The sequence below is a fragment of the Phyllostomus hastatus genome, unplaced genomic scaffold (assembly GCF_019186645.2).
Source record: "Phyllostomus hastatus isolate PE091 unplaced genomic scaffold, TTU_PhHast_1.1 phas_scaffold_46, whole genome shotgun sequence".
Classification (NCBI taxonomy): domain Eukaryota; kingdom Metazoa; phylum Chordata; class Mammalia; order Chiroptera; family Phyllostomidae; genus Phyllostomus; species Phyllostomus hastatus.
In genome coordinates, this window is record NW_025334032.1 from 34,454,265 (window position 1) to 34,474,865 (window position 20,601).

Consider the following 20,601-nt stretch of genomic DNA (forward strand, 5'->3'; position numbering starts at 1 on the left):
AAATGGTTTCCTAGGACATGGGACTTTCAGTGCTAAAACGGGGACGGTCCTGGGGAAATCAGGATGGTTAGTCAACCTCGGTGGGAGGCAAGGGAAATCACCGCTGAGTTCTGTGGGTGGGACTCTCCATTCAAAGTTTTGTCCCATTAAGGCAAACGCTTCCTCGGTGAAACACCACGCGGCGCCCTTGTGCGGGCATGCACGTTCAACGCACACTTTCCAGAAGCTTGGTCAGGAGCAGGCAAAGGTCTGGCTGGCACCATGGGTGTGCCTTGATTTTCTAGCTACATGATTTTAATTGTACTAAGTCTTTGAAATTCAGTGTGGTTTTACTCCAGCACATCTCAATGTGGACTAGCCACAGCTCACATGCTCACAAGCCGCACGGGACCGGTGGCTACTGTATCAAACAATTCAGGTCCCAAAGAACAGTTGAGAACAAGTACTGAGGCAGTTGATGGAGACTTTACATGGTCAAAGGAATTTAGTTTGAACCTATAATCGATGAGAAGATACCATGAGTTTTTTTAGAAAACTACAATAACTTGTCTTAACATGATGAGGATAGAGGTTAGGGAGATGAATCTGTAGAAATCAAGAGAAAAGATTGTTTCTGTGATGAAGCATAAAGGAGGAATAGTCTCAGAACCTTGCGACTGGTGGAATATAGAAAAGTAAAGGAGAACAAGAAGTGAACAGTCACTCGAGGACCTGGAGTCCCAGGAAAACAGAAGGAAGTTGAAGAGAGATACCAGGCTAAGGAAGAGGTGGATTTGTTTTCAACCGTGTATTTCCAGGTGCTGGCACGCCGGCCGTGTCTTTTGGAGCAAGAATGAAAGATGAAACCGGGCAAAGTAGCTTTGGGGATGGATGCTGTCAAGCCGATTGTGAGCATGAATGGAGATGAGAAGGACTCAAGAATGTAATTGTATGAGTTCCACGGTTACCAAAGCAGGACAAAAAGGTACCAGGATGGTGGGAAGAAAACGAAGAGGTCGTCAGAGCCCCAGAGGGACAGGATTTCAAGACAGAAAGGGACAGAACGCAGGAAAGAATTAGAGGTGGGTAAGAACTAAGAAAAACCCAGGGACATGATTAGGAAGCACTCTCTAGAGTGCTTAAAACCTTGGTGACGACTAAACAAAAGAAAATAAGGATTTACATCAGCTGAGCTCTTTCTGACCACCCCCCAAGTTCGCAATCCTTAGAGCAACAGACTGGCCCAAGATGTTTGCATTGAGAAGGCCGACTTGGAGCCAATACCGGCCCAGCAGGCATCCTGGCAGAAGGAAATAGAGACCAGCACAGGGTGGGTGGAGATCTGAGCGATTCTTGATTAATAGCCAAGGTAATGAAAACCCAAAAACAAGCAAAGTGAAGGGTGCAGGGGATTTCATGGGGTGCAGGACTGAAAACCATGGCAAAACCATCATTTGGTCTTAGTTAAAAGACAGGCAGAAAAAAATTAAAGATAATTTGTCATTGTAAGGACTTACTGCATTTTTCCAACCACTTTTTCTATCTTTTACTGCTTCGCTTGAAGGATGGGCAGATACGGAATGTATCCACTGCAAAGTTGCCTTCAATTTGTACATGTTTTTGATAAGGGGAGGGGAGAACCGTGGCCTGAAAACCCTGGAAATTCTAGTGGCCTGAACTCCAGCCCAGTCCTTTCTGTCTTTCAGGCTTTTTCAGTTACAACGCAAGCGTCAGTATCCAGTATCCAACAATTTAAAACAAAGATTGGGATTTTCGCTTTGCCTTTGTTGAAATGGCTTGGGGATCATGGAGTCAAACCTAGAACTAGAGAGAATGGACAGGAGCTTTTTGCTTTGGGTCGTATCTGGTAAGTGCAGTAGTACAGGATGTGAAAGTTATTTGGCTACGCAAGTGTTTGGAAATTCCCTGCAATTTCCTTACACCTTCAGACAAGCATAAGGGCTTCTGAAATCTTGGGAAGATTGCTCCCGCTAAAATGACTAAGTTTTGATTTCTGTTTCATGCCTAAGGATTCCAGAAGCATAATAGTGAAAATTGATGGAGGAACTTCAGAGAAGGGGAGGTGTAGCACCTTGGGGGAGGGCATGACTCAGCCAGGAAGATGCTAACTAGTCCCACTCTGAGCAGCGGGAACAGTGTGAACGGAAATGTGAGTGAAGATGAAGTCAAAGTAACTTAATGCACTTCAAATATTTTGTCTCTAAATCGTCTGTTCTGCTGCCATAGCCTAGTTTAGAGGCTCATACTAGATCTGTGGACATTCTATTCTTTCTTCATCAAAACACATTCTAAACATTGAGAGAACCAAAGATCACATGAGGGATTCGGTTAATCAATCATTTCAAACAGGAAAGGGATTATGTAAATCAAAGACTCCGGCAGGTCCAGATACCATCAAACTTTGAGCTGGTGAAAAAGGACTTACTAACTTTTCCTTAGACAGGAAATAGTTTTTATTATTTACCCAAACGAACACAATGTGCCTTTGCTTCAGGAAGTACCCAATTCCAACGGGCGGATTACTAGACAGACTCAGAGATAGGTACTCTGACTGAACTTTCAGTTTCTAAATGCCAAATAGCGTATCCCAAGATCATTAGGTTCCCCCCTAATCACAAGCTGTCCCTTCAGGGTGTTTATTTATTTATTTCTATTTTGGGGAGTGAGCCCGGAACCCCAGGCACTTACTGGGGTTCAGACTTGAACCCCACTTTGTGGGCATACAGCCAGTCTCTCCTGACCTTTTTTTAAAAAAAGGTTTTATTTATTTATTTTAGAGAGCAGAAGGGAGGGAAGAAGAAGAGAGAGAAACATCAATGTGTGGTTGCCTCTGGAGAACCCCCAAGGAGAGACCTGGCCTGCCACCCAGGCATGGGCCGCAGACGGGAATTGAACCAGTGATCCTTCAGTTCGCAGGACGGTGCTCAATCCACTGAGCCACACCAGCCAGGGCTCCTGTGGGGTGTTTAAATACAAACACGTGAGGGAATAAATAATCTCTTAAACTTAAAAAAGAGCAAGCTCCATTTGAAAAACACACGCGCACAATTTTAGATCGGATCCCTTCGCCCTCAGAAATGAGATCCAGTGCACCGAGACTGCTGGGCGGTGCCTCGCAGGCGTCGTGGCATTGGGTGACTTTGGTGCTGGGGGCGCGGTGCCGTTTCCCTCCGTCCTTGACGGTTCTCTGCACAGGGGATCTGGGTTACACGGTAAAAATAAGCTGAGACGGACAGAGTCTCCTCCGTCACACAGGACACCCACTAGAACAGATGACGCTCTCGTAGCCTCGGGGCGATTTCCACTCCCATTCTTTAATGCGGGGTGTGGGGGTGGAGGGTGGATGGCTTCCCACGTACAGGAACTTCAGAAATAGGCACTGGGATGTGGTGCCTGTAGCATTTCCGGAGGTGAAATCTCAAATCTTCAGTCAGATTCGCTTGGGCACACACGTCTTCAAGAATGATTTAGCGCATGACATTAAAAATGTATGTGGGATGCCCCGGTATGACTGGACCTTAGCCAAAGTTAATAGTATGACTGGTGAATGAATAAAAAGACGTTTACCAAAATTTTCAACAAAGTAAGGTAAAACGCTCTATCAAACAAAACTAATAATATACACGCATTGCCTCCTTTCGGGTGAAAATTAACGTAGGTTTGCAATGTCGCTTTCCGCTTATCAGAGACTCCTGAAGTGGACCGTAGCCTGGATGAGAACCCTTGATTGCGTGAGCTCCCTGGGTTTCGTGGAAGGAGCAAACGTCATTTTCTCAGAGCCCCCCCCCCCCGCCCCCCAGATAAGCATGACTGCCCATGTGCATTGTTGGAGCTGCACAATAGCAACTGCTCCATTTTTACAAACCTCCATGGTTTTCGAAGATGGAGCGGTCCTCCTTCACAAAGCACACCCACTTGGGCGTCTACTGTCATTGTCCTGATCACACTAGTATCAGTGTTTTCTTATTTACAAGTTCTTCTGAAAATGAAAATAAAGGTGAGATGGCTGGGGTTGCGGGGGGGCGGGGAGTGGTGGGCGGCACACGCAGACAACCGTAACTGAACAACCATAACATAATTTAAAACAAAACAAAAAAAGAAAGAAAATAACGGCAGAACAGAAAGTCCCACTGGGAAGACCGCGGCTGAGGAGCAGCTTCGGCAAGGCCCCAGGGTGGGTGGGGACTTCCGCCGAGAGCCAGGAATCCCGGACCACTCGGCTTTAGCTCCCGGCGGGGCCTGGGGTCCCCGGCCCATCCGAGCGTCCCCACCCGCCCGTCCCCAGGCCAGCGCCGGCTCGCGAGTGTCCCCACCGCGGGGCCCCGAGCGCCGGCGCCAGGACGCCGCCTACCGCCCGGACTGGCGGGACTGGGAGCGGGCGCGCGTGGGGGTGGCGAGCGCGGGGGCGGGGAGGGGAGGGGGCGGTGCCGCCCGGCCCCACGCCCGGCCCCGCGCCCCGCCCCCGGAGAGGCTACACAGAGGGGCGCCCACGTGCCCTGGCCGCCTTTTGCAGCGCTGCAGCCGGGACGCTCCTCTCCGCGCGGTCCAGCCAGGCGGCGGTCGGTGCTCCAGCCTCTCCAGCCGCGGGACGCGACCCTCTCCAGCCGCGCACCCTCCACCGCCCACTAAGCGCGGCCCCGCAGCTGCCCCAGTAAGTGGCCAAGTCCCCGGCCTCGCGCAGGGGCCGCGGGCGAGGAGAGGGCCCAGGCACCGGGGCAGGGGTGGAAGGGCTGGGGCAGGGGCGTCGAGGGCTCACGTCCAGCTGCGCGCCGCTGCCCGGTGGCCGCGCTCCGGCGACGAGGAGACGGGAGTCCGGGGGCTGCGGGACCCGGCTGCCGCCGTGAACCCTGGTCCGTAGGGACGCGCTCTGGGCAGCGCTTCTCCCCGTCGGGCGCCCGAGGCGTCGGGGTCTGGGCGGGCGTGCCAGTCGCGGGGGCTGGTGAACAGCCTGGTGTGACGACTCCGCGAGGGCCCTGTTGCCACTGTTGTCTCGAGGGTCCCCAGGCACCGCTCTCCCGGAGAGCAGATCGGGCCTCCCCACTTTCTGAACACCGATGGGTCCCCGAAGCCGCCTTCTACGGCTTCTGCCACCTTGGGGTTCTCAGGTTAGATGTGAAACACCGCTTGGAGCTTTGGAAGCCTTTTCCCATCTTAGACCTGCCCAGGACTGGCAGGACAGATAAGGTGGCCGGCCGGTCGTGCTGCGGTGTTTGAGATATTTTTAAAGTAAATGGGTTAGCAGTTTTAAATCTGTTTGAGATGGGCTATAGTTTTGAAAGCTTATTTCATGCAGTCTTCAGCCTTGAACTCGAAATGCCATTCCTGGTGCTTAGGGAATCACGAGGCTCATTGCCAGGGTAATGTCCCTCCCGAGAACCTGACCACCTCTGTGGATGCGACCTCCAATCCGTGTGGAGTAACAAACGCAGAGTTTGTGCCACAGAGGTACTGAAAAGAAATAGCTCACCAGTCCTCTGTATGGAAACACTACCTAGATCTCGAGTTAGAATTGTTCAAACTTTCACGTATCTATGCAGACCTGCCTAAAAAAGCATTCAGGTGGCAAGACTTCCAGGACTTAACGTGGGGATGTGCTCAGATGCTGTTGCAGTAGAGCTCTCTGAAGTTGTGGCTGGGGGTCTAGCACGTGAATTTAGAGTGTAGGGGTTCTCTGACTGGGTGCTTTCTCATTCTTGCCCCAGCCGGTCTTTAAAACTTCAGTCGCCTTCCCCTCCCTCCCCCAAGAACTAATAAGAATTATATCCTCAGCAAATTGCAAACATTTCTATTTATGGTCTGTTTCTAGGGGATGTACAGGGTAAGAATATTCATGGTATACCTTCTCATGGATGGCTTTTCCTCTTTCGTCATGCTAAATCCTTTTTTCCCCTTCAATTACACTACAGCTTAACACAAAGTGATTTCTCAGTGCAGAAGGGCATAAGCACTTTTTATTTCTCCTTTTACCAAAAGGTTGCCAATCTGCTGCTCTGGATGGACTCTGGGAGGCCACGTCATGTGTTAGGATTCTCACAGTGTCTCCCTTGCCCCTCCCGAGTTTTCCTCTGTGCCTTGATTAGGGAATGCCATTTATCTCAAGGCATCTTAATCTTCCAGGGTTTGCCAGGACCTTGGAGACCAGGATAAAATCCAGGTGGTATCTGTGAGGACTCAGTTTGCGGACTCCTTGGCTTTTGTGGACATCAGCAAAGCCCTTTATCACTCACTGTCAGGAGCCAGTACGGGTGGAGGCTGGAAGGGGAGACCTGGTAGCTGTCGGAGTTTAAAAAGTCCAAAACAGTCTGGAGTTTTCCGTCTTGTGGTCTCTTCTGTTTTTGCCATGTGAGCTCATGGGCCTGCAGAATTGCACCGCTCAGGGTTCTCGCTTTGCACGGCGCACCGGCTGACCTTTGCAGGGAGAGCGCCTGGTCCCCTTCCTGGACCGCCCAGCCGTGGTCCTCATCTCCTGCTTCCTTGCCCAGGTTACCTCTGCTCCGCCCGGCTCCTCTGGCCGGACCTGGGGCCCCCATCTGTGGCCATTTCGTCTTCTTACAGCCCCCCTTTTCAAATGGGCTTTCCCTTCGAGTTTTCCTTTGGTGACTTCTCAACCTAGTTTCTGTCTTCCCTGCTGTTCTGTTATCTTTGCTTGCTGCTTCACATCTGCGCTATCCAGAAATGCATGTATTTTTTTGAAGTGTTCAAAGCCACCTGCTGGTTTTATTTGGGTGTCCTTCAGTGGCCCAACTTTCAGCACGGAACCTTGAAAACACCCTGATGCTGCTATTTATTTCCCCAAACGTGACATGAACTCCTGGATTTGAAGGACGGGCTCCTTACTTCCTGGATGTTAGAACAAAAGCAGTATTTCTGAGGTGTGCCTGTGCTAAAAACCTCAGCTAACCTTCTGATTTCAATTATGCCACACTCCTTGTCTACGTGGTTTTGAAGACCTAAGTGGTTGACTCATTTCCACAACTTCAATCTGAATATTCAAAACCATGTAGGTAAAGCCATGGCCTTAAATAATTAAAAAAAAAGGAATTGTTCTTTTCATTGTCTTCTGCTTTAATAACTTTTCATTCTTCCGCGTAACACAGTGTGTGGCCCCCAATACATTCTCTGTATGTCTTCATTTTGACTGAATGCCACTGGTGTCAGTCATTTGAGAAAGGGCGTTACGTCTGTCTTCAAGTATCTGCTTTGTCTTTGAAAATCAGTGTGTCCCCCACTCTGTACCAGACGCTGCACCGCCAAAAGGAACATGCAGCCTCACGTTTAGAGGGATGCCACACTTACTTTTACAGTCTGTAAACCTTCCACTGAGGGACTTTAAGAGTAGTTTTTACTTTGTTATAATTTTACATGAAGTAACAACACCTGTAAACAGATGGCTTCAGTCCTGCCTACCCCAGAAGACAAGTAAGGAGCACACTCATCCGTGACTTAACAATGGGCATACGTTCTGAAAAATGCAATGTTCGGCGATTTCGTTGTTGTGCGGACATCACAGGGTGCACTCACGCCATCCTGGGTGGTGTCGGCTGCCACACAGCCACACGCCTAGACCGCGTGGTGTAGTCTGCAGCAGGCTGCCGATCACAACTACCTGAGATTAAATCATGATTAAATCCGAGAAGATGATCCAGAGACAAGATAAGAGGCTGCTGCCAGTGTAACAAGGCATACTGCTTGCAGGCATATTTTTTTTATAAGTAGAAAGAGTACACTCTAGAATAATGACAAAAGTATAATATAATAAATATACAAACCAGTAACCTAGTTGTTTATTGCCTATTTCAAGTATTCTGCACTGCACATAATTGTATGTGCTGCTCTTCTGTGCGACTGGTAGCACAGCACCAGCACCGGCACAAACACGTAAGTAATGTGTTGTGCCCTGACCTTAGGACGGCTGTGCGGTCGCGAGGCGATAGGAATCTTTCAGCTCCCCCGGAATCCCACGGGACCGCCCTGTAGATGCCGCCCATGGTCCGTCTTTGACCGAAACGTCGTTAAACAACACATGCCTGTGCAGAAGGTGACTGTTTTCCCACGAAAGATGAAAATGACTATGTATGAAGATGGCCACTTACTATTCCAGCATCAAAAGCACACGTGCTTGGCGCTTTTGTTTCAGTGGTGGTGCCAGATTTGTCTGGGTGCTTCTCATGTTTCCCTGTGGTTGCCTTTCTGGCTGTGGACGTGTGGTTGGTGCCACTGGCCAAACCAAGCCAACAGCTGAGGGTTCGCTTCCACTGGGCTCTAACTAGTTTACCAGGCTCCAACCAGCTGAGTTAAGATAATCAGAGCATGATTTGCCTGTTAACTTTTCTTGTCCAACTTGGTAAACATAACTGTTACACATTAACCTGTGGAAGCAAGCAGTGGACGATTGTTTTTCAGGTGGGTCTGGGACTCCTTTAAAGTTGCAGTGTTTCTGAGAATAGCTTCTCCTGCCATTAGTGAACCTCCTCATTGGTAAGTACCCTTGGTGTTGACTTTGAAGATTTTAGTGAGTGTGGTTTGTGTTGGAAGGCTGGTTTCCAGTGTGTGGGTCACGTCTCCTCCATTCTTATTTAGGCTGCCACTTCAGCTCTGTCTCCTCCCGGAACTCTGCGGTTCTCTGTTTTGCTGGATGGGCACAGACATAATAGGTTGTGGGGAATCTTGGGGTTTCTTGCATCCAAGATGCAATCATCAAGCTAGAGTGTCCTATGTGATAATGTAGTGTGGCCAATGTCTTGTATCTAATTTTATGCCATCTCCCCACCCCACCGCAGAAGAAGGAGATAAATCAGAAAGCAGAACCCACACCACACACACCCATCCCAGTACTCCACACTCGCCCCACTCCTTACAACGTGAGCCTCACCTCGAGTTGGGCAATGAGGTGGGCAACACAAGAACATTTCATAACCTTTTTTCCAGGAGTTAAGGTGTGGGGGGAGAGACTCTTCTCTACTCATTTTTGGAATATTTTGCAAACAATACACAACAAAGAATTTTTATGGCCCTTGTTGATTCTTGCTAGTTTTCCCCAAGGTTGTGGGGGAAATTCTTTTCTTTCCTTAACCCACTTGGGTTTCATCAAGGCAACCTAAGTCTTCATACAGTTCAAACCTACTGTAGTGCTGTGTGCGTGGCCAAAGCCCACTTTCTTCCAATGGAGAGCAAGTGGTCACAGTGGGTGAAGCTCGGTATCAGTAGGAGGCTGAACAATGTTGTGATTTAGTTCGATGTTCTCTTATTCTTCTTATTATATATCTTCTTATTCTACTTTTGCCCATTTTTTCTTTTCTTTCTTTTTTTTGGTCAGATTTTAAGATCATTGGATCTGTTGCACTTTTTTTTTAAAAAAAGATGATTGTTCCTTAAAAAAGGCAAGTAATAATATAAAGCTTAAAGCTCGCCTTTTATGTATTCATTTCCTGTGTTGGCACAAAGACGTGAGTTGGTATCTCGACCACAGTTAGTATAGATAAAGGTTGCCATGTGCGGTGTTTTTCTTGCCTTGGCTCCAGGTGCTGAGCTGTCATGCTGGTACATGGAGACCGTGGTGCTCATCATTAGTGAGTGGAATGAACCGTTACTGTGCATTGAACCCCAAGGGAAAAATGAGGTCTCTTTCCATGTTCAGCCTTATTTCTTTACGTTCTTAATCTGAACTTGGGGCAGATTTTTCAGAATGCAATTCAATTTGTACTTTTAAAAAACCACACTAAAGTCTCTAGAACTTGAAATAACATTAGAGTGCTGCTGCTGGAGGCGGGACATCGCCTCTGTATCACAAGCAATGTGTGTTTTCCCAAAACATGTGAGTGACATGTCCCTCCTTCCCCACATTCATGCTGTCTGGTTCCTGAAAGAAGGCATCTCTTTGGTGGAAACAACTGGATTTGATTTTTGTGAAACTAATACGCAAAAATGTACAGTATTTAGCAACTGTATGAGCATCCAAATTAGTGAATACTGTTTGCAATATTGGGATTCCCTTGGAATAGGGAATATGACTTTGGAAATTTGATTCTAAAAATATCCTCCGAGGTGTTCTATTTGGAGACTTCCCTGATCAGCAGTTAGCGAATACGTTTGGGTGAGCATGTGTTGTAGATTTCTAAGGCTCAGACCAGAGTCTGTAGAGAAGCAAAGAATGAGTAACTTGGTCTCAGTTCCCTGGGCGTTGACCACCCAGGGAAGGCGCCGACAACACACACATGGTGGGAAGAGAACGCTAATGACCCCATCGCATGATACAGAGAGCCGAAGGTATCAGGAGGAGAGAACACTCCACTGTAAGGTTTTCTTCTTTAGGTGATATGTCCCCAACATGAACGGAGCGGCCAGTCAGTTTGGGTACTGTCAACACCATACGGTCCCTGTCATCGCTATTAAAAACCACTGCTTTTTTCCCTCTTGTTGCTCTTTCGTAAACCTGGGGTCACTTGGACTTCAGTTCTGGCTGAGCAGTTGCTCATCAGAATTTGCATTTTGGAGAGCAGTGATACTTATTAATACTTTGGCAAAGTTGCTCATTGTTTATTACCCTGGGCCTCTAAAAACTGTGACAGTTAACTGAAAATCCAAACTATTCTGAAAGGTCTTAGAGAGCAAAGTTAAAGCATACTCAGAGATTATATTTTAGGTGGAAAATGTTATTTAAAGAAGTTCTGGGGTGAGTTTGTTTCTAACAGGTACAATGTACACTGTGCAATGTTATTGTTTAATGGACCTTAGGTGCTCGGAACTCCATTAATCGTAATTCTTTATTTGCAACACACTCCTGTCATTCCATGATTGGTTACTGTATGATCAATAAATATGATTAATTTTAGGTTCTTGGGTTGAGTGGTAGATGGATACTGACTGTATTATTATTTTATAGTAGCCTATGAGTAAATTGAATTTTAAGTAAATTGCTTCTGACTAAATTAGTGAATAAAAAAATTTCACAAATGCCTCCTCTGTGTTTTTCCTTCAAGTAGAGAACACCTATATTGAACAAAATTTCCCCCTTTTCCTCAGAAGAACAGACATTGCTTTACAGTGATTTTTTTTTTTTTTGCTTTCTGAAATCCCCTTTAGGCTGGCATACCTTTCCAGACCCCCACAATAGCACGAATTGTGATCTTTTCGCTGGTGGAGGATCTTGCCTTCAATTTGTAAAAAATGCAGTATCCATGGAGCGCCGTAAAGCAAACGGCAGTAAAATGAGGCGGTCCCGTACGCCCTTCCATGATGTGCCTTCCTGGTCTCCTGAGGCAAAGGGTTCTTATATTTTTGCATGGGCTTGTGAGTCCACAGGACGTTTGCAACTCACTAGTCCTGATAAAATTTAAGTGAAAGTTACCTAATAGTTTGTACCAACTTAGGTTTGAATTCCTCTGGGAAAAGCCCGTGTTTAAAAAATTCAGGCTACTCCTCATAGACCCCTTTATCGGCTTTGGTGATCATATTAAGCAACACAATTTTATACGTGTGTTCGAATCCAACAGCAAGTTGTATCTGGCTTTGCTAATTCTGTGTAACATGAGCGATTGTTTCAGAGACATTTTCGTGAGGCCTAGAAGGCGCCTTCGGTGAGTTTCGACACCCCATCCTGAGGCATCTTTAACATTCAGGAATGTTTGGGCCACTGGAGGAATTTACCTTTGTTCCAGGGCAGCCAGTGCAAGAAAAGGAAGCCACCTTGGCTATGATGAATCAGGCCAAGTTGAGATTGCTATTTCAGCATTTAGTTTTGAGATGTTGCAGTGATTGGACTTTTATGAAGGAGCTGACAGGAGGAGTAATGAATTTCATCTAAGTCCAAGACCTGCTGAGAGTTTAGTGTGTTCATGACCTGGAATCAAAGTGGCACTGCTCAGTGTTTCGGTGAGTCCCAGCTTGGAGTGCGTGCTGAGCACCAGCTCTGTGCGTGTGTGAGGGTGTGCCAGGTGGTGAAGGAGATGCTTCCGTGGACCACAGGCCAGGCTCTGTTGAGCTTCATGGTGTTCAGAGTTACTTTCCTATCAAATCCTTTTCACTTGGGCTTGTTAGTCTATGAATCTACTGTAACACATTAGGGGGAGAGTCAAAGGTCATATTCCTTTTAGAATCATACTGATACAACATGAGATCCACGCTGCTTGAGCAGTCTCTGAAATTTCACGGTGCAACTCTTAAAAGATGGGGCAAGTGAATCAAGTGGGAGAATGAAAGAGTCAGGTCAAAAAGAAGAGATTGCATTGACTTACTGTTTTATAAGTTTCATACAGTTTTCATCAACTGCATTTGAACTAATGGTACTTACAGCTCTTTGACACACATAGGAGGAACGCCTCCTTTTATAGTCTGATATTCTCTCCATTCTGAGTATGTTCCTGCTTCAGTGGAAGGAAGAAGATCCTCGCATTTCCATATAAGATGCCCCACCCCAATAATTTGTGTAGGAGTTCTGGGAGTTCACAAACACTCTGGATTCCAACCAGTGGAAACCTAGGGTTTCAGGAACCCAGGATGCGACCCCTGCAGTTCAGAAGCCACTCCGTCGCCTGGGAAACCTATCTTAGGAGAGAACCCTTTGGGGCAGGGCAAGGCCGTCGTGGTCGTACCCTTTCTGTCTTGCTGATGTAAGGCTGCTCATGGCCTCCACAGAGGAGCAGAGAGTCGGCTCGGAAGCCGTGTGACTGTGGGGAGCTGGGAGTTAAAAAGCTTTGACAATGACCCAGTGATGACCTTCCCTTTTGTGCGATGGCGGGAGCATTTCCCTGGCCTCAAAGGAACTCTCTGGACTTTAGTTGTTTCCCATGTCACCACCCTTGTGTCCTCCAAATTCTCAGGTTCGTGAGTTTCTCTGTCTCCCTGTGGGCCAGGAAATAGTTTCATTCAAAGTTCTGCTGAGATCATTTTAATTAAGGAGTTATAAATACATACATCAATGGGAAGGAAAAGAAATGGTGGGTAAGACTAGTCAGTGCCCTCTTTTCTTACCTAAAATTGGAGCATCTTTAGAGTGACATTTGAAATCCAGCCTTGCAGCTCATTGGCAGTCTGATGTGGATCTTCTGGAGCATCGCTGCGGAGTGCGGTCGGTTTTGAAACTATAAGAGAACCTACAGCTTTTCTTTCTTTCTTGTCATGTTGATGTAATAATGTGCCTAATGAATAACAGGCACAGCAAGTCATTTAGAAGTTAATTTCTCTACTGAAATTCTTATCTTTTGCAAGACTTGCTTTGTAAGTGGTTAAGATTTGTAATGCTTTGTTGCAAAACAAAGCCCTCTATAAATGCATTGCATTTGTCACACTGTGGCTGCGTAGGTGGAGTTGGGCTTGTGTGTGCCGCACTCATCGAGAAAACGGCACACAGCACATTTACATGCCATTGAGAAACAAGAGTGGGTGCTGGTGACATTTGTAGTATTATAGCTTGGACAACATATCCTGGGCTGATCCTGTCTTAAGCTCTCTGGAAACTTAGAATGTCACCTTTAAAGTGAAATCACTTTTTTCATTAGATGGTAATACATGAATGAGAGCTTAGCATCCTGGAAATGTGGTTATACCACTGTAAAAATGGTGAGACACTGTGTGATAGCTGGTTTCATATCCCTTACTCTAAACTTAATGATGAGCCATGGCTGGTGTGGCTCAGTGGATTGAGCGCCAGCCTGTGAACCAAAGTGTCGCCAGTTCGATTCCCAGGCAGGGCACATGCCTGTGTCACTGACCAGTCCCCCAGTGGTGGTATGCACGAGTGGCAACCACACATTGATATGAGTTCCTCTCCCTCTCTTTCTCGCTTCCTGCCTCTCTCTGTAAAAATAAGTAAATAAAATCTTAAAAAAAATAAACTTAACAATGCATTGCAATGTCTTGTGGACAATTCCTGAAGCTTTGGAAGGTTCATCTCCAGACAGAGGCTGGGGACAGGTACTGAGTGGCTGGCACAATGTGTATGCCAGGCACAGTGCTGGGTGGATTTGGAAGGGAAGCAGGCTTCTGAGAATGACATTTTAGAGTTCTCCTCTAAGATTAAGAAACAGATCTTAAGAGGTGTAACTCATCTGAGGTCAGGCAGCCGGGGCAGACAGAGTGAAGGCCTGGTGTCAGGCACTTTGCCTTAACAAGGGCACTGATTCACACGTGGCCATTCTGCTGTTTTTGAAACCACTGTAATATACTAATTATGGGGCAGGAATCTCATAAATGGGGATACGAGTGCAATTTTAACCGAAAAGTTGCTAGAATTTAATATATTTTGGAAATTAACATTTGAATAAGACACTAGCACAGGACATTCGTATGAGGTTAATTTTTTAGAGCAGCATTTTTTAGAGCAGCGTCCACCCCCCCTCCGTCAAAATGGAAAAGTGTAATCTTAACCTAAAGTGAAGACTGTACATGTGGGTTCCGAGCCATCTACAGTCATTAGGGTTTAAATCTCCTAAGTGGTGCTTTTAAGCAGGTGAGTTCTGTTTGGAATGCGATTGTGCTCTCTTCTTTAGAAGGCTGTTTGAGTTTTTATTTTTTCTGGTTATCGTAGGTAGCAGATGGTTTGCACTTAGCTCAGTGAACCGAACAAAAAAAAGAGCAGACTTTGCATAAAATTTCTGTTGATCGCGCATTTTGTCTCGCCGAGGCGGATCATATGAACTCTCTGAATAATGAATAACATATTTACATTATTCTGGTCTTTTCTGCTACAGAGTACAAAAAATTGTGAGGACAAACAACCTAATATTGTCACTCTAAACCTTATGATGAATTCAAGTATTGCCCTATTGTTACTGCATTGCTAACTCTAGCTGTGCCACATTCCCCGACCACATCGAAAACTGATAAATTGTTCCGGTGACTCTGAACCCCGAAGGCACCAATTTTTCTACCAAACTACTGGAAATATTATTAAATTGATTTTTATAAGGATTTTGAGCCTTAAGCAAAGCCTGAAGAACCCACATTATTTCTCTAGTCCCAAATTTGAAAGTATGTAGTACAGTTGTGATATAAAATTCCGCTTTCTGTTGATGACCCATCATCACCAGCCTGTTCACAGCTGTTGGTTACCTTTTGTGGGCAGTGATGAAAGGTGGAGGTGACAGTTGCAGAAGACAGGCAGGACGGTGTCACTAGAGTAGAGGTAGCTTGACTAATGATGAGCGCAGACACCAGCTGCAGTTGTTGGTACCAATGGTAATTTCAAGGTCAATTGAAAGACTCTTCTGTTTTAAGAATGGGCCTGTACTTCATCACACATAATTTAATGCATTATATTTCAGACCAGAGGTCTCAATAAAGTTAAACTATGTAATTTCACTTCTGACTCTGTATGCATGAGTCACAAATTCCATTTCCAGGAATTTGAAGAAAAGTGCTCTGTTAATTGAGCTAAGCGTAATGTCTCCTGAGTGAGGTAAAAGGAGAGAAAAGCACGCAAGAAATCTTTATTCCTTTTTTTGCCTTCAAAAAATGATCTATGTAAAATAATGTTTAAGGAGGAGAAAGTAATTTTGCTGTGGTGTCCACTTGAATGAAACTTCTACAGAGATTATTTCCTGAATTGAATTTTCCACATCTTTAAAAGCATAATGGTCAAAATGGATAGTTTTAGTGAATCATGGGATTCTAGGCTCAGAAGAAGCTTACGTGCTCCTGTCCTGTTCCAGAAGAAAAATAGCGAGCAGCCCTTTCTCATTTATGACTCCCTAGGGTTTCCCACCAAGAACCCATCTCTTCACACCTGGTCGGCCTCTGCTCACAGATGTTAGAGACCCTGATACGGAGCTGGGGTGTGCCTGGGGGTAGTAGCCACTGGCGGCTGTTTAAGATAATTCAGCTCATAAGTGACAATATTTGCATCTGGCTCCAGGGCCTCTTCCTCCCTCTGCCTCCTCCCCTCTCATTTTTCTTCTACTTGGAAGTGCAAATGCACAAACTACCCAGTTGCACCTGAACCTAGCCCTCACCAGAGACGCAGCTATCCGTGGCGGACGGCTTAGGTGGAGCAAGGGAAGTAAGGCAGCCAAGAGATTAGGAGATTTTCTTGCAGACAATGAGGACTCAGACTTTGTCAAAGGCCGAGGGGCGAGGGTCCATCGCCCCCTTTTGCTGTAGCCCCCAAAGTCCTTCCTTGGGGGCCTCCCACGTGATTGTGCCTGTCTTAGGTCATTTCCCCCTTGGGGAATCTTACCCGTCATTGGCCAACCGACCAAGCATTAGGGGCCAGGCAGGGTGAAGTAGATGGAGCAAAAGCGGTGCTCCTGCCAGGGAGATAAGCTTTGTCTCCTTGGTGGCTTACAGTCCAAAGTCATTCCCTCAGCCTTAGCCTTGGCAGGGGTTACAGCTTCTGATACCAGGCAGGGCGGTTCCTAACAGAGTAGCCCTTGTGGTTCCTCTAAAAATGGGCCAATCTTGTGCTTTCTTGAGATGCTAGCCTCTGTGTTAGTCATCGCACTTAGTTCTTGCTTTTCTGAGTGACTTTTAAATGGAGCTAGAAAATGCTCTGCTCATAATTTAAATTCGAGTAGTATATTTATAGCTTACAAATGCCTATTATTATCAGTGATCACATTCGTTGTTGTAAAAATCGTTCACAGGATAGATTCAGTGAATTAGGTGTGTCCTCAGTAATATCTGTCTCTAAAGCATTAATCATGTATCTATTTAAAAAACTATCACACTTAAAAAACATCTGGCAGAACATAATTTAGTCCAGTGTTTTAAAGGGTAATAACCATTTTATAAAACCTTCATGTTTCAAGGCACTGAACTCTGGGGGTTTTTACAAAGCCAAAACAACAATCCTGCCCATTGGGAACATTTCCCCCTTAGAACTTAATGCTGAAAGTTAGAATTTAGAGAGTTGGAACCGATACAAGTGCCACCAATGTTTGTGTCCCTTCACAAGCCACCTCCTGACAAACTGTGACATACAGAACTAGTGAGTCCACAGCATTATTGCCATTCTTTAAGCAAATGAAACCTTTGGCTCAATGGTCCAAAGGTAGGCTTTTAGACTTTCTAATTTAATTTTTCTTTCTTCTAAAACATATGGCCACCAAAGAGCTACGGAATGCCCATCAAAGGCAGAACTTTCCTATGTGCTTAGACACACACAGATGAAACAGGCCGTGTTTTTTTGAGCTCTTGGAACTTATATTCAAGGTCAGACTTTCGGTGTCTCTGTACCCAGGACAGAATAACAAATGACATGGCCTTTTTTAGTGCAAATAGCAAGGAATGGTGGGGAACTATGGAGAACCGGAGAACAGTCGATTTTAAAAATACCATGTGCCCCAAAACATACATTCGGAGCTGGCAGGAGTGACTGACAAAACATTTGTGAAGAACCCCGCAGCGTCCCTCACAATGTGAACAGAATAGATGTGGAATAGGAATGCAGCCCAGGAATCCTGTATTTTTACTCTAGACCTCTTAAATATGTCAGAACACACTGGGATAAAAAGCAATTCCAAATAGATCTCCCCTTCTTAAAAATACACAGAGAGGAAGAGACTGGGTAAATGTACAGCAGCTGTTGATGGGAGTTGACTCCTTGCTGCTATTTAATTTTGGAATAACTAAGATTTTTGGAAAAGTCTGAAGTTTCCCAGATTTCTTTCTTCTCTTAAAGCCACTCTGAGTGGGAACAGAACTCAGTTTTGCCCTGCGGAATCTTATTCTCCTGCTTCGTGGATCCCCACTTCATCTCTTAGGCTAGCTTCGCTCTCCTTTCATTCATCCAAAAATGTCGTCTTCTAAAAATGATGAAACAAACCTCATCTCCAAACAGATTCTGTTTTTTCAGATTATGAGCCCCAGCTGCCTTAAGTCCTGGAAGCACAGCAGTCACGAGGGGAGAGGCAGTGGAGACTGATCTATTTCACTGCAATGAGAAACATAAAATCTCCTGTTCGTGTGTGGTCCGAACATCCTCAGTGCTTAGCGTTCTCATTGTCTCGGCTAAGTGGGTAGGCAACAGAGCTTTTCCGGGCTTGTAGGAAGATGTTTTATGGGTGATCGAGAGGTGCATTGGTAGAGCTGTTATTAAAGGCATCACCTGCTATGCTGAATGAAATACTCCACATAGGGGTTTGGGGAAAAGGACAGAGAAAGAGGAATTGCAGTTGTTCACACTAAAGCAGACCTGTTGCATCAGGTCAACCTTTAAACTTCAGAGAGGTTTACCAAGTCAATATTTATTTGATCGGAATGGTGGATATGTAATGATGTAATGCCCCTTGACAGCTATCCAAAGTCACCAATATTATGAGGACATACCTGTGGGATTTTTATTTTCTGGTCACTGTAAACATGACTGCTACTTTTTTTGGGGAAGAGGATGTTGAATTGGGTGGAAGGTTTCGGACATTGTGGACTTCGGTGTAAACTACCCATTACCTGACCTCATTTATACATACACAACTCATGAAATCATGGAAAATGTAGTTTTTCAGTTACGAAAAGAAAAGGAAGAAATCATAAACCATAGAATGTGATACCTTGGCAGATACCTTAGCTAATTTAACCCTTCTAACTAAACCCGGCTGCAGAAATTTCTGAACCACATGTTCTCTTCTTAAGACAATGACAAATCTGACACCTGTAGAGGTGGGCCTCTACTTCTAGGTACGAACACTCTTTATTAGCGAGGTCTGCATTGTCTTGGTTCCATATCATACCGTTTTACATTTATTTCCTGCATTTGGAGTTTTTGTCGTGTAGTATATGCATGGAGTCGTCTTCCTACGCGTTGTCATCCACACATTCACAGGAAGCTAGCATCTCTTCTCTGTCTTTCTTTTCTTGTTCATGCATTCCTTAGAGCAGTTCTGCCCCACAGGTGAGAAGAACGAGACTCCAGTGGCTTGCCCAGCACGTGGCTGGTAACGTGAAGCTGCGGGCCAGACTCTGAGCAGGGTTCCCTCCGGGTCCCACTCCACCCCTGCTTAGTGTACCCAAGCACCTGCCTATTCTTTAACTCCTCTTCAGGTCAACATGGTTTCCAGACCCCTCACCCTCTTCTGGTCACTCTCCACTGTACACGCTTGGTTAGCATTTAAGCAACAAGATGGTAGCTCCTGGCCAAGCACCCAGACATGCAGAAATATGTGAGTGGCTGCCGTGTGCTAGGTTCCCTGTAGGTATTTGGGATACACCAGTGAACGGAGCCATCAAACGAAGTCCCTGCCCTACCCTCTGGAAGCTTCGAGTCTGAGGGTTCATACGGGGGCCCAGTCCCCTGCCCCAAAACCAACATCCAAGAGCAGTTTGGAATAAGGGACTAGGGCTGGACTAGCAGGGTGTGATGTTGAGTTAATGTGGGAATTCTATAAGCAGCCTTCAGATGATGTATTAGATATACATCTCCTATCTCGGCTGATTTCCCCCTTTTCTTTCCTTCAAGCAGATTCCTTCTGTGGATTAAGAAAATAATGTTGGCTTCAACTGAATTATACCAATTTATTTGCAGGTACAAAACGAGGCCCTAGAAAAAAATTGGTAACAGAAGGGAAAGATTCCAATACTATCAGAGACCATTTGAAATAAAATCTGAGCAAAATTAAAACACACACAAAAATGTGATTTGCAGGGGCAGGAGACTTTGGTTTTGAATATGTTTTGAATTCAGAAATATCAGAAGAATTAAGAATATTAGGCATTGGAGAACCCAAGACATGGATAAGGAATGGACTGGATAAATTGCAAAATAAATAAAATGCTTCAGAAAATCTTATGTATGTTAGTAAAAGTCATGAAGTCTTCAGCTTTTATATTATATTAAAGCCTTCCTTAATATAATCATCACAGGTTTTAATTAAATTATCACAGGTTTTTCTAGCTAGGAGAAATGAGTTTTAATACATGTTAGAATTTTAATACAGACATGTTATGTTTATCCAGTTATTTTTATTAGTCCTTAATTTTTTTCTTATATTTTAATTGCCTATATTTTAATAACTATTACCCTTTCAGTCTTAAGGTAGCGATGGTTGATGAATTTGAGAGGTTAAAGTCTGTTGGAGATGAGGTTTTAAAATTTCAAAAGTTTTCCAGATTTTTTTTTTGGTAACATCTGGATGATGACCTTCAAATTATCTTTCATTAGCAGTGTTCGGCTGCCAAGAGCCGGAGAAGAGCCAGAATTTTGCATTTCTTCTTGTGGCACAGAGGACAGGGCAGGGACTTTGGAGCTTCACAGCCTTAGAGGCTCAGAGCCAGCTCTGCGATCTTAAGCAAGTTACTTAACGTCTCCGAGCACCAGCTTCACCATCTGAAGATTGGCCATTTCCCCTGAGGCGGCTATGAGGGTTAAATAAAATAATTACGTCAACTGCCCAGACGTAATAGGAGACCAAAGAATGATCCCAACGACTTCTTTTTATTTTCATGTCCCACATTTATTACTTTTTTCTTATTTCTTCCGTCCTTCCTTCCTTTTTTCCCTTCCACAGCGCTGAAAACTAAAGGCACAGTATCCTGCAAGTCTTTAGTGTGCTATATTGAGCTGGATGACGTAATCATGAGCTAACCTTGGCTTTTCACCAAGCAGGGGCGACAAGTTTCTTTCCTTAAGGCATGCTCCGGATAGGATGTCAGCTCAGTTTAGAGTGCGTACTA

General features: G+C 45.4%; 1 protein-coding gene across 2 annotated transcripts in view; it reads left to right on the forward strand.

Annotated features, from left to right (window-relative positions):
• The first annotated feature begins 4,498 nt into the window (after positions 1 to 4,498).
• Positions 4,499 to 20,601, forward strand: part of SLC7A2 (solute carrier family 7 member 2) — a 54,479-nt gene continuing 38,376 nt past the window's right edge. For both annotated transcript variants that reach the window (XM_045821301.1, XM_045821302.1), the window contains exon 1: positions 4,499 to 4,651. The gene's annotated coding sequence lies outside the window, so the exon portion shown is untranslated. The remainder of the gene's footprint in view (positions 4,652 to 20,601) is intronic.